Source organism: Temnothorax curvispinosus, unplaced genomic scaffold, assembly GCF_003070985.1.
Source record: "Temnothorax curvispinosus isolate PA1 unplaced genomic scaffold, ASM307098v1 QBEX01017059.1, whole genome shotgun sequence".
Taxonomy (NCBI): domain Eukaryota; kingdom Metazoa; phylum Arthropoda; class Insecta; order Hymenoptera; family Formicidae; genus Temnothorax; species Temnothorax curvispinosus.
In genome coordinates, this window is record NW_020226839.1 from 227,527 (window position 1) to 248,615 (window position 21,089).

Here is a 21,089-nt window from a genome sequence, read left to right on the forward strand (position 1 = left end):
ACTTATCGCGGCAACCGACCGGAGACCGCCGAACGCAATCGCGACGTCCGCACCGAGATGGAGCGGCGGCGGGACGATCGGAAATTAGTGGCGTCCCGACATAAAGTAGACGATATAATTACTAATTTTAGGAATGTCTCTGAATTCCTCACATTTTAGAATTGCAGCATCTCATTTATTTCATTATAATCCAGTAATTATAACGTACGCGCTTCTCCTGTGTTTAGATCTTTCTCATGTATGATGGATTTACATACACAAAATACAAAAAAAATTGCTGAAAAGCGCATTGCAAAATAAATATTACTTTGTATCAGGTTACCCAGCTAGCTTTACCGAATAAATACACGTAATAACTCACGTGAAATATTCTGCGTATGTAAAAACCGCCAACGCGCGAATACGTTTATGACAACGAAATAACAATCGGGATAACGGTGCTTACGCGAATGTAATTGAAAATTTTGCATGAACTCGCAAAATTTCTTGATATAAATTGACGTCATTTTCTAGCAACGAATGCTTAGCAAACATTAATTTATCACATTTCGGCGACACGACCTACCGCATTTTCATATATTAATCGCTTTATGGAGCGAGAGAATAGCTGGTTTATTAAAATTCCAGATATTTAATATAAGATATTCTAGTAATTTACATAACCGTATTTATATAATTAAATGAATTAATTCTAATCTTTTATTATATATTATATAGTAAGAAAATCTCAAAATTACATGTTGAGATATCTTTTTATGAGTAAACTGGTTTTTTTTTTATTATTATTAACCTATTTTTCAAATATTGCATAAGAATAATAATAATAGAGCATGATAAAATTACTTCAATGCAACACCGCAAGCAAAATATAAAAATTAATTAATTTAATTAATTAAATATATAATATGCCGTAGATATAAATTACATAAAATTATTGTCACTACTCTCTTAATTCGTGAATAACGTTTACGTAATTAAATTTCCTATTTACATTCAGAAAAAGAATATTACACGTATTAGAATCAAGAGGTGCTTTTCTGTGACATGCAGTTGCGCGTAATGGATTTATTAATTCCAACACTCGATCTTTATGCAAACGGAGTATGCAAACAGGGGGGAGTGGCAGATAAACGCGGCTACTAAACCAGAAATATTTCCCTCTATTCTAACGCGTATAGGTAAACAAATTGCATTTTGCCCGGTTTAAACTTTTCCACCGCGACGATATCGCATTTTCCTGAGAACAACGGGCAAATAAAACACCAGCTGCTGAATCGGCAGTTTTTATGCCGTATCGCGGGATGAAAATGTGTTTCTGCTTTTCCGAGTCGCGCGGTATTTTGAGGATTTCAAAGGCTTTCCGGAGATTCTTGAAAATATTATTCCTCGGAGCTTCGTGAAAGATGAAAACGGTGAATATATATGAAAAAATATTTTAAAATATTTCAGGTATATTCGTAATATTGAAATGAGTGAAGCAAAAATTTGTGCATTACGATCAATGATGTTTCCATTCGGCATGGAAAACATGATGTAAAAGGTGAATATCTACGTGAAAGAGATCATCACAAGAGCGCGACTTAATCCTCTCTCGTTAATACGTATATGTAATATCTTTTTAAGTAATTTATAATTAAATATATTTTCAAAGCTTTTATCTCTTTGTAAGTATAATCGTGAGAGTTTTAAAAAAAGCTGCTTTGTAGTTTATTCTGATAACATGGACGTGAAAGATAGAAAGATAATAAAGAATAAAAATATATTCTAATTATTATTATTAACATCGCTCGCGCTAACCATTATTAATATTTTATTATATTATTATTTTAATAAAACGTGAACTCTCTCTCTCTCTTTCTCTCTTTGCTTTTTGCTAAATGTAAAGCGGGTATGAGTTCGCGCTTTATACGCGCGGTGAATAAATCGCAAACGAGAAATTGCTTGAAAGGCAAAGTTTCTCGGAATCCGCGCTTCATTGACCAGAGACAGGCCAGAGTCCGAGACTGTTACGGCCGATAAGAGACGTACAATGCAACGGTAAATTTCGCGCGAGCGCGCCCACCGCGGAAACTTGCCGCAACGACTCTAACTTATCTTCGTGCCTTCCACGCTCGTAAACGTAAATGCGGATATAAAGAATCGACGAGGTCGAGTCGCAAGATATGCGGCGGCAGATGCGCGTTAGTGTCGCAGCTAACCCAGAGAAACACTGCAATTCTTGCGAGCATGCAAAGTCAAAAAACCAAGAGAAGGAAGATTCTCAAGACCGATTACGTGGAAGTATCGTGCGGAAGTTTTGTGCGGATTTAATTCTGGACTGAGGACGCGCGTGATATTATTAGGATTCCTGCCATTTATTTTGTAATTTTGAAATTGTTGATCAATTATCCTTTTTTAAAGAAGCTATTTTTAAAAAATAAATTTAAAAAAATAAAATATATAATTTTAAAAAATTATATATTCACATAAAACTTGATTCCATGAACAGTTAATACACTGAAAAATGCGAAAAAATACAATAACAAAGTATGTATACAAAAGTGAAAAGCAATTAATTTTATTTCTTTTTTTCATATCTAAAAAGTATAGGAATCTCTAAAACTCCACATCCACTAGAGTGTAATATAGACAAGACACACGTCCATAGTTAATATAAAAATTTACGCACGTCGCATTCCGGACTTTGGCAATTTTTTACGTTATCGTTATTTCGAATCTCCGTCGAGAGGCGATCGGTTCCGAATTATGAAAATCGGATTACACGGTGCTGTCATACCCTCGATTACAATCAACAATAAAGACCCTCCATCTTCGCGAGAGCGGTTTATTAGTTCGCAAGCTAGGCGAAAACGACATTGAATGTGTTTGTCGAGTATCTTACGCGATTAGAGATGTCCTTATGTACAGATAAGTGGAAAGTGTGTACAAACAGCTACTAGGCTGTCGCCAAAGAATATTTGCTCGACTCACCTCGCGACGACGGGAAGCGTGAAAGGAACTCGCAGCTCGAATCCGACAGAGACGAGGAGCGTGAAGAGTCACACTGATTAATTAGCGGCAATTATACGGCGGCTCTAAGATAATTAGCGATGCTTAACCCCGTTGGCTCGTCCGATCTCATTGCAAACGTTCCATCGTGTACAAAGTGAACCGCACATGCACACAGGCACACAAACATATACGCCAGGAGGATCAAACCCTCGTCCACAGTTAATTTAACAGCTGATGGCGGCGGTTAATTCATGGGACCACCCCTATCTCAGCTTTATATCACAGTTTATTGTTTATTATTTATACGCACAGGTGTCGCTCGAACGTGTTGATTAATGCTGCCGTTATTTAACGTTGTTTTTCGAGTTGTTTGGTTATATCGTTGCCGTCGCTATTGATATTTGGTATCAAATGAAGCACCAGGCGACGCGTCGCGACATAGTTCCTTCCGTCGATATTTTTACTTTTGCAACGAAAAGTAAATCACATTTGAGTCCCACCGTGTCCCTCGCACTTACGAGATTGTCTTCGCGGAAGCACATTCGACGAAGTGAAGTTATATGATCGCTGAACCGTACTCTCCGTACTCTCAAGTATGTATTGTCAGCTACAGCTCAGTCCGTATCTCTCGGTCTTTCCGAATCCTAAAGTTGCGGTCGTTGTCTCTTGGCGATTATTAAAATCTCTAAAAATTCAACAATTCAAAAATAAAACCCATAACTGATATAATATTTATAGAAATAATTAGATAATAAAATTGCTTATATATGCGTGCCAATTAATAGGATATTTGAATAATTAATGAGAGAGTAAACTCAATAATAAATATCGTTTAACAATTTGAAAGGTCGAACAATTAACGCGAAAATAAACCTGGTATATCGGTTGACGAGATAATGAATCGATCAATAATTGACGCGAAAATACATGCGATCGCGGATAAAAATTTAAATTTAAAACATCTAAGGAGGCAAATCCAATCTCATCCACGTTCGTTTAAGTGTCTTTAAATTTTGCGCTATTAATTTGAACCTATGATAAAACAGCAAACACGGAGGAAAAACAAAATTAACAGAACTAAACGAACTAAAAATAAACGATTAAAAGCAAATTCGCTCGCGCATTGACAATCTCGGATAATTAATGCGCGGAAACTCGTATAATTAACACGAAAACAACCTGAATGTTCAGGCTCTTCAAGATCCTCCGCGTAAGAAGTGACTCGTCTTTTTCAAGGGATTCTCGCGAAATTCCAAGGGGGCTGTGAAAAAGCACGAACACGATCGTCACATAATTTTGCCGCAGCGCGCGTATCGATTCTCAATCACCGAGCCGCGTTTTAACAGGCGTCTACGTTTTGGGGACGATATCGCAAGAAATGAAACCAACGTTGAAACTCTTCGCGCTCTTGTCCCTATCGAGCGTCGTCGCGTTTGTGTCCATTCTTTGAAGGATCATCGAGGGGCACGTTTCGATCGACTTCCTCGATCGTCGCCGAGCCGTGCACCATCGGGACCACGCGCGATCACATCGTTCACCAGTGATCAATGGGTCTGTCAATCGTTCACTATTCACGCGAGTCCCCGACGACTTAGCGCGGGATCTTGATCGAGAAGCGAAAGATGGAAGACCGTGGGGGAGGTCGAGGGCGCGAGGCCGCGCGAGGACGCGAGATCGATCGCGAGTCGGAGGGAAGAATTCGGACGACTTTACGACGACAGTGCGACGACAGGTGAGCCGAGTGTCATGCCGATGAGGAACGAGCGGGATGGTTCTTGCGCAAACCGTACGACGGTACTGCGGCCGGCGGCGCGTTACCGCGTTGGGAACCTGTCCCAGAGTGTTCCGTACCGCGGCGCGCGGCTCTCTGCGTGCTAACTGGCGCAAGCTCTTCCGAAGCCGGGGACGGGACGGAACGGGACACGGGTCCGGAGTCCGGAGCGGCGCGGCGGAACTCACGAGCGGCGAAACGGGACAAAGAGGAAGCACGATTATTCGGAAAGGGGCACGCGCGGCCCGCGCGACGAGATACACGGGGGATAAAGCGATGACCGAAAATTCGTGCGCTGATTCCGCGATATCGCTGCAGAGCCTGGTTTCAGCCTGCCGGATATTAGCCAGCGAGTCCCACGAGTAATGCATAGCGATGCGCTGCTAAATTATTAATAACGAACGCGCGATATACCTTCAAACGATCCTCGCAATTTGCGTTTCCACCGATTATTTTGGGTAATTTTTTTTAATACAGGGCATATTGCGTAAGTGCGGGTTATTACGCCGAGTGTATAGTTTTTTATTAATTCCGCTAATTCCTCTGATAATGTCCCTCTCACAATTTTTTTTAATAAAATTCTCCGACCCAAATACATCGCTGCTCATTACGTTCTAAAAGGAAAAACTTGAAAATTTATGGAACAGTAATAGGTAGAACGGGACATAGAATGTTTGTCTGTTTTTCTTCATTTGCAGATACCAGAGACAGAAGGAGAAAGGAGAAATTTTATAAATTATAAAATAGAGATGTGTGAATTGAGACGAAGATACTTTACATGTATATCGATCAATAACTGAGATAAATAACTATGAAAAATATTTGCAGTTGAAATTTGTTAAAAGTTCGAGATATAACATTGATATTTCGCGATATAAAGTCAACATTAAAATATTGAAAATTTATTGATTCTCATTGATAAATGAAAAAATTTAAAATAACACACTAATAATTTATATATAGAAAATATGGAAAACGAATAAGATAACTGATCCAGTCACTGATAAAATAGTGCAATGTTTTTACATTTTATCTCTGTCGGGGACTTGAACTACAAAATCGAATCGGAAAAGTATCTACTGTTTTATGATGGATGAAAATATAAAGGTGACGTCCGCGACTTCGTTCGTTTATACCATTTTATCTATCTCAAAGCGGTCAACACACAGGATATGACCATTAAATACAGACTTTTTATGAAAACAGTTACTATAGACGACAATAATGCAAAAATTTTCAAGAACGATTAAAATTAATTCTATTAATTCAAAATTGCAGTTTAATTCAAAAGATTCAAGCGTGAAATAAAGAAACAAATAAACTTTAGATTTACTTTAGATAATCTGTACTAATATTTATAATTTTAGGTCACTATATATATGTACAATATGAAAATATATCTCAGCATAGTGCCTACCGATAATAAAAAAAAAAGTCTACCGATCGCAGTCTTATTCGTATAGATCGCAATTTACAACTTTTATAGTTCAGACCAGGTGTAGTTTTATAGCTCATGAATATGAGGGAATATTCGATGTCCTCCGACTACGACTAACGCCCTTGTCAGACTTTATTTACGCGACAGGCGGGTCGCCGTGCATAGCCGAAAGGAAAATGTTTATGATCCGCGAATGCATTAAGCGAACGCCGATCCCGTGATATGCGTCCGCATAAACCCGCATTTGTCCTGCATTTACCGAATCGATCGATACCAGTGTCTTTCGGTCGTGTAAAGGGAACGCCGATGGAGAAAACGTTCTTTCACTCTCGAGCAGATCAGACAGATAAGTTTGTTTATCCGAGGAGCGAGGGAGGGCAAAAGAGGGAAACGAGAAGTTTCCTTAAGCACACACACACGGTGCAATCCATACCCTACCTACTTGCGGAGTGACCTGTGGGACCCTAGGAACAGCAGCATTCTGCGACAGTAGTGTCCCTCAGTAAATTCGAGCTCACGTTGCCGAAAGTCCGAAACAAGGTTTTCTCTTGCTCTATCTGTAATTTCTTCAAATAATGCACGAGCTACTCCGGGACGCTATGAATTAATTCTTGACGTAAATCTATCCCGAAAATAAGTAAAACTACGAAAAACAAAATAAAATAAATGAATAAATAAATAACGAATCTAGAGGATTCAGCATAGTGAAAAACTAAATTTGTTTGTTGTGACAAAGGAAGAACCGTATAGTGTCGGAGTTTCCTCTTCATCTTGGTTAATAAAGGCAACATTTCCAGGACGCGTGTCAGAAAAAAGGCTAATCAACTATTCTCTGTTTCTCTCTTTCTCTTTCCCACACGCTCTTTTTTTCTCTTTCTCTTTGCAAAACGCGCCCGTGCATATGCATCACCCGGCGTGCGCCTTGCGCATCTTTATTCTCGTGTACAATGTGCACGGTGTACGCGCGTGATGCATTTTTTTAGGGCGCTGCAAGAGAGAGAGAAAGAGAGAGAGAAAGAGAGAGGCTTGATAAAGAAATCTCGGTTTCGCGAGAGCTCGCGCACCGGGATACCGGAAGCGAGGTAGCAACCTAATTAAAACAAAAACTTGCAGCCACTCATTACCGGGCTTAATACGTTTTTTCGTGCGCATAGAGCACAGAGCAACGCGCGTCGGAACGTACGTAGTGCCTGAAAAGTCGCGCACAAGATTTACAGGTGTAATATTATCAGTGCGGAAACAAGGTTGCCAAGCAGTCGTCTTGAAAAAGAGAAGGAGCAAGATATTTAAATACCTCTGCATTGGAAAATATGAAAAAATGCGGAACGCTATTTAAGTGGCCATTAAACATTTCTTATTAATGTAAATTTAATAAAACAATTTTATACTTCACAGATTTCCTCGCTTGCTTATAAACTTCTGAGTTCAAAAGTTCAAAGTTCAAACTTGTGCAAGATGATATTATGACATTATATAATCGTGCCGCGATATCTTGGATATCAAGATAAAATGCAAAGGATAGAGAAATCAAGAGACACGTGTAAGTGTCTCGTGCTAAGTACGCGCGGAGCGAGACCGACCGTGACTCATTTACGCGATGCCACGAATTGCGAATCTCGAGATGTTGAGATCTCAATAACGAGTGAATCACGAATCAAGTTCTAAGTAGGCGATAGCTTGGGGTCGATTTATATAATATGTGATTACATTAAAAAAACATTAATAATCTTAATAATATTTAAAAAAATTATCTTTGACAGAAAGAAAATTATATATGTATATATTTACGTACGTAATTTTTTTTTATTTTATTATACATACGTTATATTTATTCATTAGATGCACGAGTTATATTCTACATGTTTATGTTATTTTTGAATGCAAAGAAATGTTAAAAGTCCAGATATTTAAATATTCCGTTTTTGATAACTCAGCTCGCACACACTTCTTCTATGAGCTTTCATTTATTAGCGAGTTGAGAATGAATTTTTATTTAACAACAATGATTTACGTTTTCAAATATTTTCTTGTATTAAATATCTTGATAATTAATTAATGTTTCAAATTTATAAATAAGCTACTGTGTAGTAAAAGTAACAGATTGCAGCAGCAATAAACAACTGTAACTAAAATTCAAAGCGAAAGAGAACTATAAATGAAAGAGAAGGTAGAATTTTCGTTAAAAAGAAATCGACTCCGAGTTCATCAGGAAATGTACTGTTAAGAGGAAAGGCAATTACCTCAAGAGCACCTAATATAATTATTTCACTATTCGATAATATTATACCTGTAGTTTCTGCAACAACGCAATAGAATAAAAAAATACAAGATCTAAATTTTGTATTTTAAATACAAATTCTATTTAAATCTAAATTTATCGTCGAAATATCGCACGTGAATTACATATTCCGATTGTTCAATCGCACAAAGATAAAAATTTCGAGAATCTCATTACCGAGATAATTCTCGTGAAAAATGTAAAGTTTCACAATTGGGCAACTTGATACGAAATAACTGGAGCATCGAATTTATTAAAAATAGTCCCGTGCCGTTTTATATTGTTGCATGTAAGGAGAACATTTTGTTTTACTCGGTTTATTTCCACCTCAATAGCAGAGGAAGCATCGTAAAAATCATGCACTATGTGTTATTCAACATAATAGTTATTATCCGCATAGATGCAGTAAAAGTCACACTAATCAAATCGAAATTAAGTCTGATTAAATTACTAATAATGATCATCTTGAATTCATAACGGGTTTTCCGTAAATAACTATTATTAGATGAATACAATATTAAGATTTACCAGTTATAAACATCGTTTTCTCATGATAATCAGCTAATAAATCATGCGCATTCGTGCGCACATTAATGCGTATAATTAATGAGATTCGATCGGATTCTTCCGTCATGTAAAACATAATCGTTAAATGATGAATAGTGAATAATCTTAGAGATTTATTATAAATCCACGTGAACGATTATAAGGTGATTATATACTTACTTGATACTAACACGTTGTAAATAAATAAAGAAATTTCCTATCGAGACAAATTTTATTATAATAAAGTCGAGAAAGAGAAATCACGCGTTGCGCTGCTATAAGAAATTTTGTGAACTGCGGAAGGTTAATTAAATGCCGGCGGCGATCGCGCTAATTAGGATAGCCACGGGCACACTCGCGTTTTCGCTGGGACAGTTTGCCTCATCGGAGTTTCGTTGGGAACTGCATCAAACGGGGTTTTGCCAATCCCGCCGCATACTCTTCCCGGTATTTCGCCGTTCCCATGATTTTACTCGGCAACGCTCGGTAGCTGTTACACGAACAGTTTCGTACTGTTATACGCGTATACACATAGGAAGTTTTTGCGCACGGTGCCTCGCACCCTTTACGTGTCCTTGTCGCGCCGCCCTCCCGAACCTCGTTAAAGCCGTTTCCGGGCTTTCCTATATTGCGCTCATTCACCCATTCATTGCCTCATCCTCCGTTATAACCGGAATCGACGATACGTTTTCCACTTTTTATTATATCTCTTTTTTTATCAATTTAGATGGAAAGATTTGTTGCGCGGGACGTTATTAATCTCCATATAGTTATAAGAAAAATATTCATTACATTACAATTATATAGTCGGCGTTTTTTTATTTGCTCTTGTCTGCATATATACACATTATAGTTATACTTATTTATACAAAAATTAATTTTTATTAATTGTGTTTATTAATTTATTCATTTATATATATATACGTGTTGATGTGGGTTATTTATGGATATGTTTATTCGTACTTACATTTGTTGTACGTTAATTCATTATATTTATGCTTCATCAATGCTTTAAATGTTTTGCATCACAATAATTCAAACTTCAACATAAAATACGGACGTAGCGTTTTACATTTGAATAAAGATCCATCATCAGAATTATAATCTAAATTTCCTCTCTCTCTCTTTCTCTCTCTCTCCCGAAGATTAAAGGGCGTCAGACATCGTGGAATAATATTCCCGAATTAAATATCTCGCCGTTTCAATATCGCTCCGTTATAATATAAACTACGTATAACGGGACGACCCGACGAGAAAGTACGAATCACTCGTGGAATAATATTGCTGGATTGAGAATTCATCGTTTCAATGCGCGCTGCACCATTAAAATACAAGTCAGGTATAATAAACAGTTGCGAGAAAGGAAAAATTGGAAAATCACAAATATCGCGAAATAATATTCCTATATTGGTGTGTGCGTGCACGCGCGTGTGGGTGTATGCCTGTGTTGACGTGAACTCATCAATTCCATATTGTCCGATTTCAATAACGTGGGGGCATTAGGGGTGCGGCGTAATGCCGTTCGCAAACTAAGAAACTCACCCTTTAAGCGTCGCCCGCGCTGCCGCTGCTGCTACAATACTGCGAGAGCCAGATGCGACAAGCTGGCGCAACGTTTTTGCGCTACGCGAACTGCACGTTTGCTCGGCACCGCGACAATAAAAAGCCGCGGTGTACTGGCGAATGGCGATCGATCGCGACCGGCTTGTCTTTTATAGTCTTTGGGAGCGCCGTGAAGCCCTCCTATTGATGAAGAGTAATCAGTCTCGAAGGCTCGCGGTAATAATGTCTTCGTTAAAAGCCCGTTTGAGTCATCCCGGCTCGATAGGAAAATGAAAATGCGGAGAACAACTTGAGCCGCTGCTTGATTGAACGCAAACAATTCCGCATGACGATACACGCAACGGTCGTTATATTGCAGATTGTCGCGCGATCGCCGCGCAAGCATGCCGAGCGTGATTAAATATGATTAAATATTATTATGCAACGCCAAGTTGCAGCTTGAACTTGTAGACACCGCGCGGGAGATAATAAATTGTCTTACATTTTTCCCCTCTTTTTTTCTTCGCGTACGGTGTATAATAACAAATAATTACACAGGTATGTTGTTCTACTGCTGCATATTTTATTTTGTTATTTTTACAGAAAAAATTTAAGGCGGTCTTTTCTTACGAACAATTAAAAAGGGGTTTAATAGTAAAGTTAGTTTATTAAAATATGCTTACGCAAAAACAATAAGTACTTTATACATACACGGAAAAAAAGAGTTGTAAAATATGGACAACTAACATTTTTTTGCTGCGACCTAAAGCTACATTTTTAGCAGTAGCAGTAGCAGCACACACACACACACACACACACACACACACACAAAAACTACTATTACTAAAAATATAGCTCTTGCAGCAAAAAAATGTTAATTGTCCATATTTTACAACTAGATTTGCTACGGTAGCTAATTTTTTTCCGTGTAGTTATAAAATATACTCTCTAAATTTGACATAGTGAATAGTACTGCTGAATCAATGACTATTCACTGATTCAGATTTAAAGAATATAGATAAAATCATTAAAAAGTGTAAATTCTTTTTACCTATATTATGCGTAGACACTTCAGGATAATAGAATTCTTAAGTTTAAAATATTGTTATGTGGGTCAATTACATAATATATAAAGTACTAATTGCCTCCCTTTTTTTCATCGATGTATTATATTTATTCACGTTGTATAAGCGCGAGCGATTCTGCGAACGTTTCATACAGCAAAATAATTTCTATTAAAAAAAAAACGCTAGAGAAACATCGGAGCGATATAAATTTTATTACGGTCTGCAACGTATGCAACAAGCGTGTGTTATTCGAGTATTACTCGAGCATCTCGCGTGTTAAACGCGCTCACATTAAAGTATCGCGCATGAGTGTAGGTAATAAAACATTAATTACCGGTGTAAAACGAACGTTACACTGCCGTCTGTTCGACTGGTGTTTTCACCTACGGCTTATGAATATCCTTTGACCCGGAAATCTGCCCTATCTCTTTTCGAGATTCACAAATGAAATGCACATTTAAACGCCATTTCCCCCCCTTCCCCCCTCCCCGCCGATTATTAAAACCAGTCGCACCAGTCGCGTTACGGTGATGCGCTTAATTCGCTAAAAATTTCGTTACGCTCTCGTTTAATTTGCGAAATATGTAATCGAGACGGCTCGTTTCGCGATATGTAATTTATTACATCGCCCATCGATGTCATTTGCGTTTTCGCGATCGATCACCGGCGGTTTCAGCCGTTGGCGGTGGTTTGGCGAATTTCGCGTTTAGGTCGACGTTGCTGATCGATAATATTGCAACATGAAAATTATTTTACTATAAGAATCGCGTTACTAAAATGGAAAATAGATGGATGACGTCGATATGTCATGGCAAGCGCAAAATGTAGGCAAATATGACCCATTGGCTGGAGCAATGGTATAAGCAGCTTTTCTCGTTTGGGGAGAAACATAAGAAAAATTTATGGAAGTAAGTGATGTATAAAGCCCACTTATTTGATCGTGTTGTTTATGCGCGTATATAAAAAGAAAAATCCATCATTTTCTGTGTAATCCCAAATTGATGGATTTTTTTTTGCGAACTAGTATAAATATTTCTTTCTTACTTATAGCTATAATGCTATATATATTATTTCGTTAATTATTAATGTTTATGTTGAAATATGTGGATATGTGATGGTATTCTTCGATTCTTTGTGATTCTCATTCCTACGATTAATTAGTTAACAATTTTACCAAAAATAACAACTTTTTGGCTGAGGCTCGAATCACCGCAAGTTTTGATTGCAGCTGGTGAAATTTCGATAAAGATGAGCCCTCGATTGATTCACTTTATTCACTTTATCACTTCGTGGATTATTGTATTGCCGAGTAGTTAGATTACCCGATTGAACCAGATGTTCTGTGTGTCGGTTTGAAACGATTCCCTTGTCGGCGCACGGCGCACTAAGGTTCGACAGTTTCTCTACGGGATTGGTCACGAAATTCCCTCTGAAGTTAAGATTAGTTAAGGATAGCGACTATCGGAAGAGTCAGACTGAAACTTTGCCCCCGTCCAACGACTTCCATAATATTTCTTCTCGTTTTTCTTCGATGTTTTGTACGCCCGGTAATTCGCCGAGGCGATATTCTACGAAAAACGAAGCATCTCCGACACACCATAGATACGAAAACCAAAGATTTGTGAAATTTCAGATTTAATCATCGATATGAATTCTATTCTGAGAAAACCAAGAATCCGTGAAAGAAATGCTCGTGTATATAATCAAGGATCCGTGAAGAATTTAAAGAAATTGGTGATCCATGACGTTAAAAATCTATGAAACATATAAAAATATATGCAGATTTGTAATATTAAGGAATCTAAAAGTAAACATTCAATGAAATAATTTATAAAAATATCTGATCTGCGATGAAAATTGATAAAAGAGGCGATGCGTATATATACATAATTATATATATAATAAGTTTGTACATATATAAAGTATATATCTATCAGAACTGGAGGTCTCTCATAACGGACTCTTACAAAACGTCAGAATCATTATCCTCAATTAAACACTTTTAACTAATTTACAGATCTTTGGAGAGATTTACACGAAATATTTTGTTCATTATTTCTTTATAATCTTAACAAAAATTCTGCAGAAAGTCGAAAATATCGGCGAGAAATATCTAACACTGAGATAATTAATCAACCTGGATGGAAAGTGTATGCGGAGAAGAAACTCGCCTATACTACTCGTGGTGGCAATTTTCCCGGGAGAAAATTTGGTTCTCGGTTCCGACTTTGATCATTTTCGTGATAGCTCAGACATCTTGAGCCCTGGCTGACTCGTGACGAGGTAGCGCGAAGCTTCTTTGACACTTTGCTCATATAAGTGACGAAGGTAAGTCTTTACGGTGTACAGGTGTGGAATCACGTACGTAAGTAGGCGAAGTGCGCTCACGGGCAACCAAGACGGGACATGTAAATTGGCAACGCGAGCGTTACTTCCACCGTGGAGGCTGGGACGTGATACGTGTGTAAACGTATTACATATTGTACTTACACGTATAGCGCTCCTCGTCGCAACCGCACTTCGTTTCAACCGAGAATTACCGCGGAAACAATTGAAGGAGATCGCGTTTGAGAAAATGGCAGGTAATTCTTGGGAAAGCGAAAGAATTAAATCTGATTGATCGCAATATTTCGCGCACTCAAAATATAATCTTGTTCCCGTAGAATTAACGCGCCGTTAATCTCAATAATATCCCGTTTAAAAGATAATAAAGACATACGAGATTTTAAAAACGCGATTATTCTTAGAGATTCGTTTAGCTCCTATATAATGAAGAGAAAGCGCGGTTGCTGTCGAGACACCCGGTATAAGGGACAAAAACGGATAAAGCGAAAGGTCTGGGGAGAAACGGTGGTGGAGAAAAACGCGAAACGATATATAACTCATGTGCGAAACGAATAGCACCCTGAGAATAGAAATATTCCTTTTAACTCCGCAGAGTTATAGGAAATATTCCTCTTAACTATGCCGTACCCGCGTGGCGTACCTAAAAGGTATCTAAAAATCAGTATTTCCGCCGCAAAATTTTGTCACCGCGATAAATGCGAGGCATATTATTTATGAGGGAAATTTGCGTTGTGCGCGCAGCATTAAAACGGGCCCACAGGGAGCTGTATATTCATGAATAATAAATCAGGAATTTATTAAGTACCGTGATAGACGTGGACGCAAGGATCTGTGAAATTAGGGATCTGTGAAATCAATTGACATGTCATTATCGTTGCTAAAGCAAAATCTGCATTAAATTGCTCAATGCATAGATATACAAAAAATTACGGAGAATACAAAGCTCTTTACACATACTTGAAGGATATAAAGTTGTAACTTGAGTGATAAATTGTATACAATAAAAATATAAATTTTATTTTAAAGAAAAGAAAATATATTCATTTTATTATGATTAATATCTTGATAAATTAATATTAATGAATTATCTTTTACTAACTGTAAAACTCTATCTTATATCTTGAACGTCATCGAAATGACAAATTGAAATCTTCTTTCAATATTAGATATTTATTGCGGATTATCATTATTTTTCCTACATCATTTACTTGTATTCATCAGATATCCGTGAAGGAAACGGATCTCTGTGTGTAAATGTCGAACGAAGATCAAGAAACGTTTGAATGGCGAAGTCAGTATCCTCATCGCATCTCGCAATCACATCGAAATTAGGTGAAAGTGACACGTACAGAGACGATGTTCGCGATGAAAATATCAAACGACTAGAAAAGAAATATTCCTGAGAAAGATGGGGAGAGAATAAGAGACACCCTTGCGCATGAGGAATATATATACACACACACACGCATACACACACACACACACACACACATGTATACATATATGTATATTGTATGCGGGATAATTTGGGAGTCTGCTCTTCAGTATCCTTGCTCCAGATAAGAGGTTTACGGCAACTATCCTGTCCTCGCGCTTTTCCCGACCTTTCTCCCTCTCACGATACTCCTCTTTTGGACTGCTCGTACCGTGCCGAGATTTATGCACTCGCCACACGACCGAATGCACAATTATATCATCCTTCTCTTCATTAGCGCGCACTTCGTTGCTTACATTGTGCTTACAGAAACAAGCATGCTGAATCCTACAAGGGTCGCATCGATCTGCAGAATGCATGTTACAAAGTAGTTTCGCAGATTCTACAGTCTCATTTAAATATAACGATTTTTTATGTGCACAATTATGAAATTACTTACAATAAATTCTTTCGAATTTTTTCAATCAAAGAAAATACCTGCGAATTTCGCTGCAACGATTTTCGAATACCTTATATAAATAATTTCTAAGCACGTATAAAAAATTTTATTTCTGCATTGATTTTTTAGAATTGATCATAATAAAGAAATTTCGTTTCTCTCTATCTATGCGAAAACGCTCCGCTCAGTATCGGGAAGATTTCTTTGTCAATACTTGAATTATCCGCTCATTGTAGAACAGCGGATACTGTCAGACGCACAAAGAGATCGAACAGACACTAATTGCCTTCTGCATTCAGTTATCTATCCCCCTTGTTCAGCACTTTTCCACGTTATGGCAAAAGAAACCACGATCGCACGATTCTTCCGTTTTCTGCGGTATATGATGTATAAGAGAACAATTTTAATTAAATCGCTTCCATACTCTCTCAATTATATCTGTGACTTTCGGGCAATGCATAACCAAATATTGTATGATCGTAGCTCGTTTGTTTGATTGGACGAGGAAGCAGAGGTTTACGTTTCATTATCTTCCGTGAGTTTTTTAGAATGCTCGGAAAAGTTAGATTCCGTTTTTGATGAAAAATCAACAAATGTTAATATACATATATTTTTTTCATTTAAAAAAATTAATGATAGCTGATGCGATATAAAAACACAAAGTTTTGTATAAGATTATATGTTTTTAATTATTTAATATTTGCATTAACCTAATAATATTTATTAATTATAAGTATGTAGTTACTATTGATAAGTAATTACTAGTAATAGGAGATATAATTATTGTAACTAATACATTTGCCTTTTGTATTATCGTGCAACTTGAACAATTAATAAATAATCCAGATCTTGAATAATTGAATGAATTAGACGAAATAGAATTCGGAATTGTAATAAAAATATTTTCATACATTAAATAAACATTTTATTTACAAAACGTCTCTCGTCCAATTCATTATAATTTTTGTAAATCATTAATTTTTTTAAATCATTAATAGTGTGGAATTATTTAATTAAAATATTTTTCGTTCGATCATTATGCTTCTTCACTTATATTATTCTGCATAATTAATCAACCGTTCGAAGTTTCAAAATAATGACACAAATATTTCACAGTTTTAGTGCCCCCTTGTGCAGGAAAAAAGTTTTCAAATTATGACGAAATGTTTTGCGGCAAAATTTTGTAAAATGTCAACGTTTCCTATTCGATCGCTTCATCTCTATCTACTTCACCCGGAAAAAAGGGGCGGGCGAATTCTGAAATACGCGGGGGTAGAAAATACTTCGGTGCTCGTACGGTACGTGACTTATGGCGACCGTACGTATATCGTCGAGAACACCGCAGTTCCGGTGCCGTAGGAAGCGTCGAAAGTGTGGAATATAAACTTTAACGGATGGCTTCTTCCTCGTGCACCGCGAAGTCTGATCTAGAACGCCTGTCCTGTTCATACAGTACCCTCCAGATGCCAGATACAGGGCATTTCATACCGCGAAGTTGACGTCACTATGTGTAATCCATTTTCTGTTTTGAGGTATACGCCGTCTATCCCAAAATATTAAGCGACGCTCAGAAATTCCGGAATGTCCTATGGACAGGATTATTTTTAAGGTGTGATTTATTCTCTGTGAGAAGGCAGAAAAGAACCCAAGTCTATCTTTTTCTGACATACGATCAGAAAAAAATGTTATAGCATTTCTATTTTAATGATATTTTTAGATGAAATCCGGAGATAACTTGACATATTGAATTTATACATATTGGTATAACTTTAATATTCGTAATGTTTTAAAAGTCACGCACGAATATATCTCTGCTAGTTGTGTACAAAAGAAAATTGTTTATCCAAATAAATCAAAATGTCATAGAATCATGCGAATATGGACATGGAAGATATAAAGTTATAAATGTGAACATGCTGCTAATAAATAGTTTTAAATAAAAATTATAATATTTATGTTATTTAATGTTAATTAATTTTTATTTTAAGATTGATTTAAACTATAAGTTACATCCCAAATTCTCGATAATCCTTTTTAAATCGCATACACGTAAATCAAAACTTACTTTCTTTAATATCAGTAACGGTATAAATTTCAGAATTAGTTATTTCGACATACCAATTACTTAAATCGATTTTACATACTTTAAAAATCAATAATTTGCACAGTTCTATTGTGCAGAGTTGATAAAAAATGTACCTATAATACAGCATAGTGTTGCATTCGAGTAGCATTTCTCAAAACGCATCACTTATTTCAAAAACTACTTGTTACTCGGGTATTAACATCTTGGATTCAGATTCTTAGCATAAAAAACTTTTGCTTGAAAATCCGCTTGAGAAGAAGAGATGAAAGAAATTTAAAGGAACAATATGCCGCAACACACAGAAAAGTTGAAAACTGTGTTGAGAAAATTTTATTTTATTCCCACAAAATGAAATGCTATTTTTATGGAAAGTTATACATTAACTACTAGTCAAGTTTCTTTAGAATTGCGCTTAAATAATTTACCTCTCTCTATTATTCATTACCTGAGCGATGTAAATTTAATTTTCGTACTTGAAGAACAGATTCTTATCCGATAATCTCAATCGAGTATCAAAACCTCTATCAATTTTTTGCCAATTTTTCAATAATCGAGTTTTTCGTAACAGAGAAATCTACGAAGAGCTTATCGTAAAACTAAAATTTGTAATATTATAAATTGTCGGCTAACTAGGTCACCGAATATATTTCTCGCTTTAAAAACGCTTGCAAAAATTGTGAATCTTCCATTACGCAAAAGATTGCATTCTTGGCGTTCTAAAATCTTCACTTTGAATAGTTATTTCTGGAGAGAACCCGCAATTTGTCATACGTGTATAAGATGCGCGCCGAGCGGCGCGTTCTCCGTCTCGTCGAAATACTCCACTATCAATGGAATCAACTGGATCATGAGGAATTCACGAATACCCGGAAAAATACTTACGAGCGCGCTCGATATACATAATATACACACGACAACAGCTAAAACAGACGACGTCGATTACCGCCGACACTCTCGTGGCACGTGGGAAATCGATACCTAATTATCGTTCGGTATTCTACGTGCGAGCTGCCGCGGGAATTTCCTTCGCCGTAGTAAACTCGACCTGTCCTGCGCCGCCTCTATGCGCTCCCGAGGGATTACAGGGCGAACTGGTTCACGAAGTTAAGCACAAAGTAAAGGATACGTGGCGCTCGGTATTTACGTAAGCAACGAAATTTACGGATCGAGGGATGTCGCAGAAAGGCAGCATTGTATATCTGAAAGATATACTCTCGCACGCATTTGCACCTAAATCTACTTCGAGTAACAATTTAAGAAGATACATATATACGTAAAAGCCAAAGAAAGCGATCTTTTTTCGAAGGGTTTTCTGCGCATTTCTTGACTCCTATCTCTTCAAAATCATACTTTTATCTCTCATGTGAGTGTAATCAAAATTTTGTGATTAGTACTCGTTCCTTTCGACGCTGTGAAATTGATGGTACAAGAAAATAGGACAAAATTTTTTTACATATAAATTCCTGTGTGCGGAAAGAATTTAAATATTTAGATTCCATGAATTTTCCACAAATATCAAACGTTATTGGATCAAAAGTGAGTAGTCTCTTACGTGGCGTTTGCTAAGATAGAAAATATTTTCTCTATTTTGCATATAGCATCGTAAATAACTTATTTGACACGAGTAAAAAAATTAACGCATGTTTACGAAGTCTGTCGAAAAAGGTTCCGAACTTTGTTTTTATCATTTTTAGGGGTTTACTTTACAACTTATTCAGTCTTGTCTCCTTCGAAAAATGTTCCTCTGTTAATAACATCCACTCACAACCCGCGCCGTTTTCACTTCTGGAAGCAGTTCTAGTACGCGTTTTTCAGAATCGCGCGTAAGTCCGCGTCTGCAAATTTTTCTTGATGTCTTCAATTATGTCGAATATTCAATTTTGGAAAAAGAAGAAAGTCCGCGAGGGCCAGATCGTGAGAGTAAGGAGACTGAGGAAGTACAATCATCTTTGTTTTGGTACGGAAATGACAAATCAGCAGCAATGCGCGTGCTTGAGCGCGGGTCGTGGTGAAGGAACCATGAATTGTCTTTCTACAATTCAAGTCAATTTTTTTTTCAAAACGAAATTTACGTCGAAAGGATTCGACACTTGGAGACATCAAGGAAAATTCGTAGGTGAACTTTTACTCGCGATCCTGAAAAACGTATACTAGGACTGTTTCGGGAATTGGAAACGGCAATCGAGAAGGAACATTTATAAATAAGTAAACTGCCAAAAATTATAAAGACAAATTGTTCGGAATCTTTTTGGGCAGACCTCGTATACCGTGAAAGAATTTTATTATTTGATATCTTCCGTAGTTATCTCGCGTAAATTATTTTAATTGAATTCCTAAATGACAAATTTATCTTCATTATCTCGAATGACAAAATCGAATGACTTAAAGTGTATCAATATCTTAATTGTACAAGCTTGCGTTTTTCCCCGAGCTCCGAGAAGGAGCTCCGTTCGTGCCGTTATTTACGAACCCACTTTCGAAACGATTATCGGCTCGCCCTTTCGGGATACCGAGCGCCGTTAGCCTTTTCCTTCTTCGGCCTTGCGTCGCCGCGGGACAGAGTCCGGCGGGCATTAGGACTTCACCCAACTCCCATCAGTCCTGCTGAAACTGCACAAGTTCCGCGCCCTCTCCGACCGACCTCGGCAAGGAAAATTTCACATCCGAGACATCTGCCGCTGCTTTGCCTGACCGCCGTTGCAATTAACTTTTAAGGCTGGCACCGCCTGCCCAACATGGGCGACGGAACCACGAGGCGTTTCGTGCGCTGCTACCCTTCTCATTCTTTGGTAGCAATTTGGTAAAGGGAGCAAAAAAAGTCTAAAATATACGGAGGATTTCTAAAAAGCTCCAGCAAATTCTGTGGATCCGTCTACGGCAATCTACGCGATAAGAAAAGATCGATCGTTATCGAAGCAAGATTACAAAACGAAAAAAAAAAGCTCAAAAAATCATGTTGCATTGTTAAAATAATGCGGATCGATACTGCGCGATGCAATCACCGTGGCTATTACGAAGCTTCCGTGCTTCCGAACAAAAGTTTTGAAAAGACGGTAGCGTCAACGTGCGAGTATTGGATTACAAAAAGCGGATGCAAAAAGACCGAGAGAGAAAGAACCGCGAAAAAAAGCTAAGGAGGAAACTCACTGT

The 21,089-nt window shown here is 37.4% G+C and overlaps 1 protein-coding gene across 6 annotated transcripts in view; it reads right to left on the reverse strand.

Moving 5' to 3' along the window:
• LOC112467197 (cysteine-rich secretory protein 1-like) overlaps positions 1 to 10,717 on the reverse strand; it is a 48,939-nt gene extending 38,222 nt beyond the window's left edge. The window contains exons 1-3 of one of the 6 annotated variants that reach the window (XM_025035688.1): positions 4,381 to 4,848; positions 4,171 to 4,252; positions 2,971 to 3,676 (exon numbers count right to left, since the gene is read on the reverse strand). The gene's annotated coding sequence lies outside the window, so the exon portion shown is untranslated. Of the gene's footprint in view, positions 1 to 2,970; positions 3,677 to 4,170; positions 4,849 to 10,566 lie in introns of those variants that run through there. The other 5 variants (XM_025035690.1, XM_025035689.1, XM_025035687.1 and 2 more) reach the window with 5 other exon arrangements.
• Between the last annotated feature and the right edge of the window lie 10,372 nt (positions 10,718 to 21,089).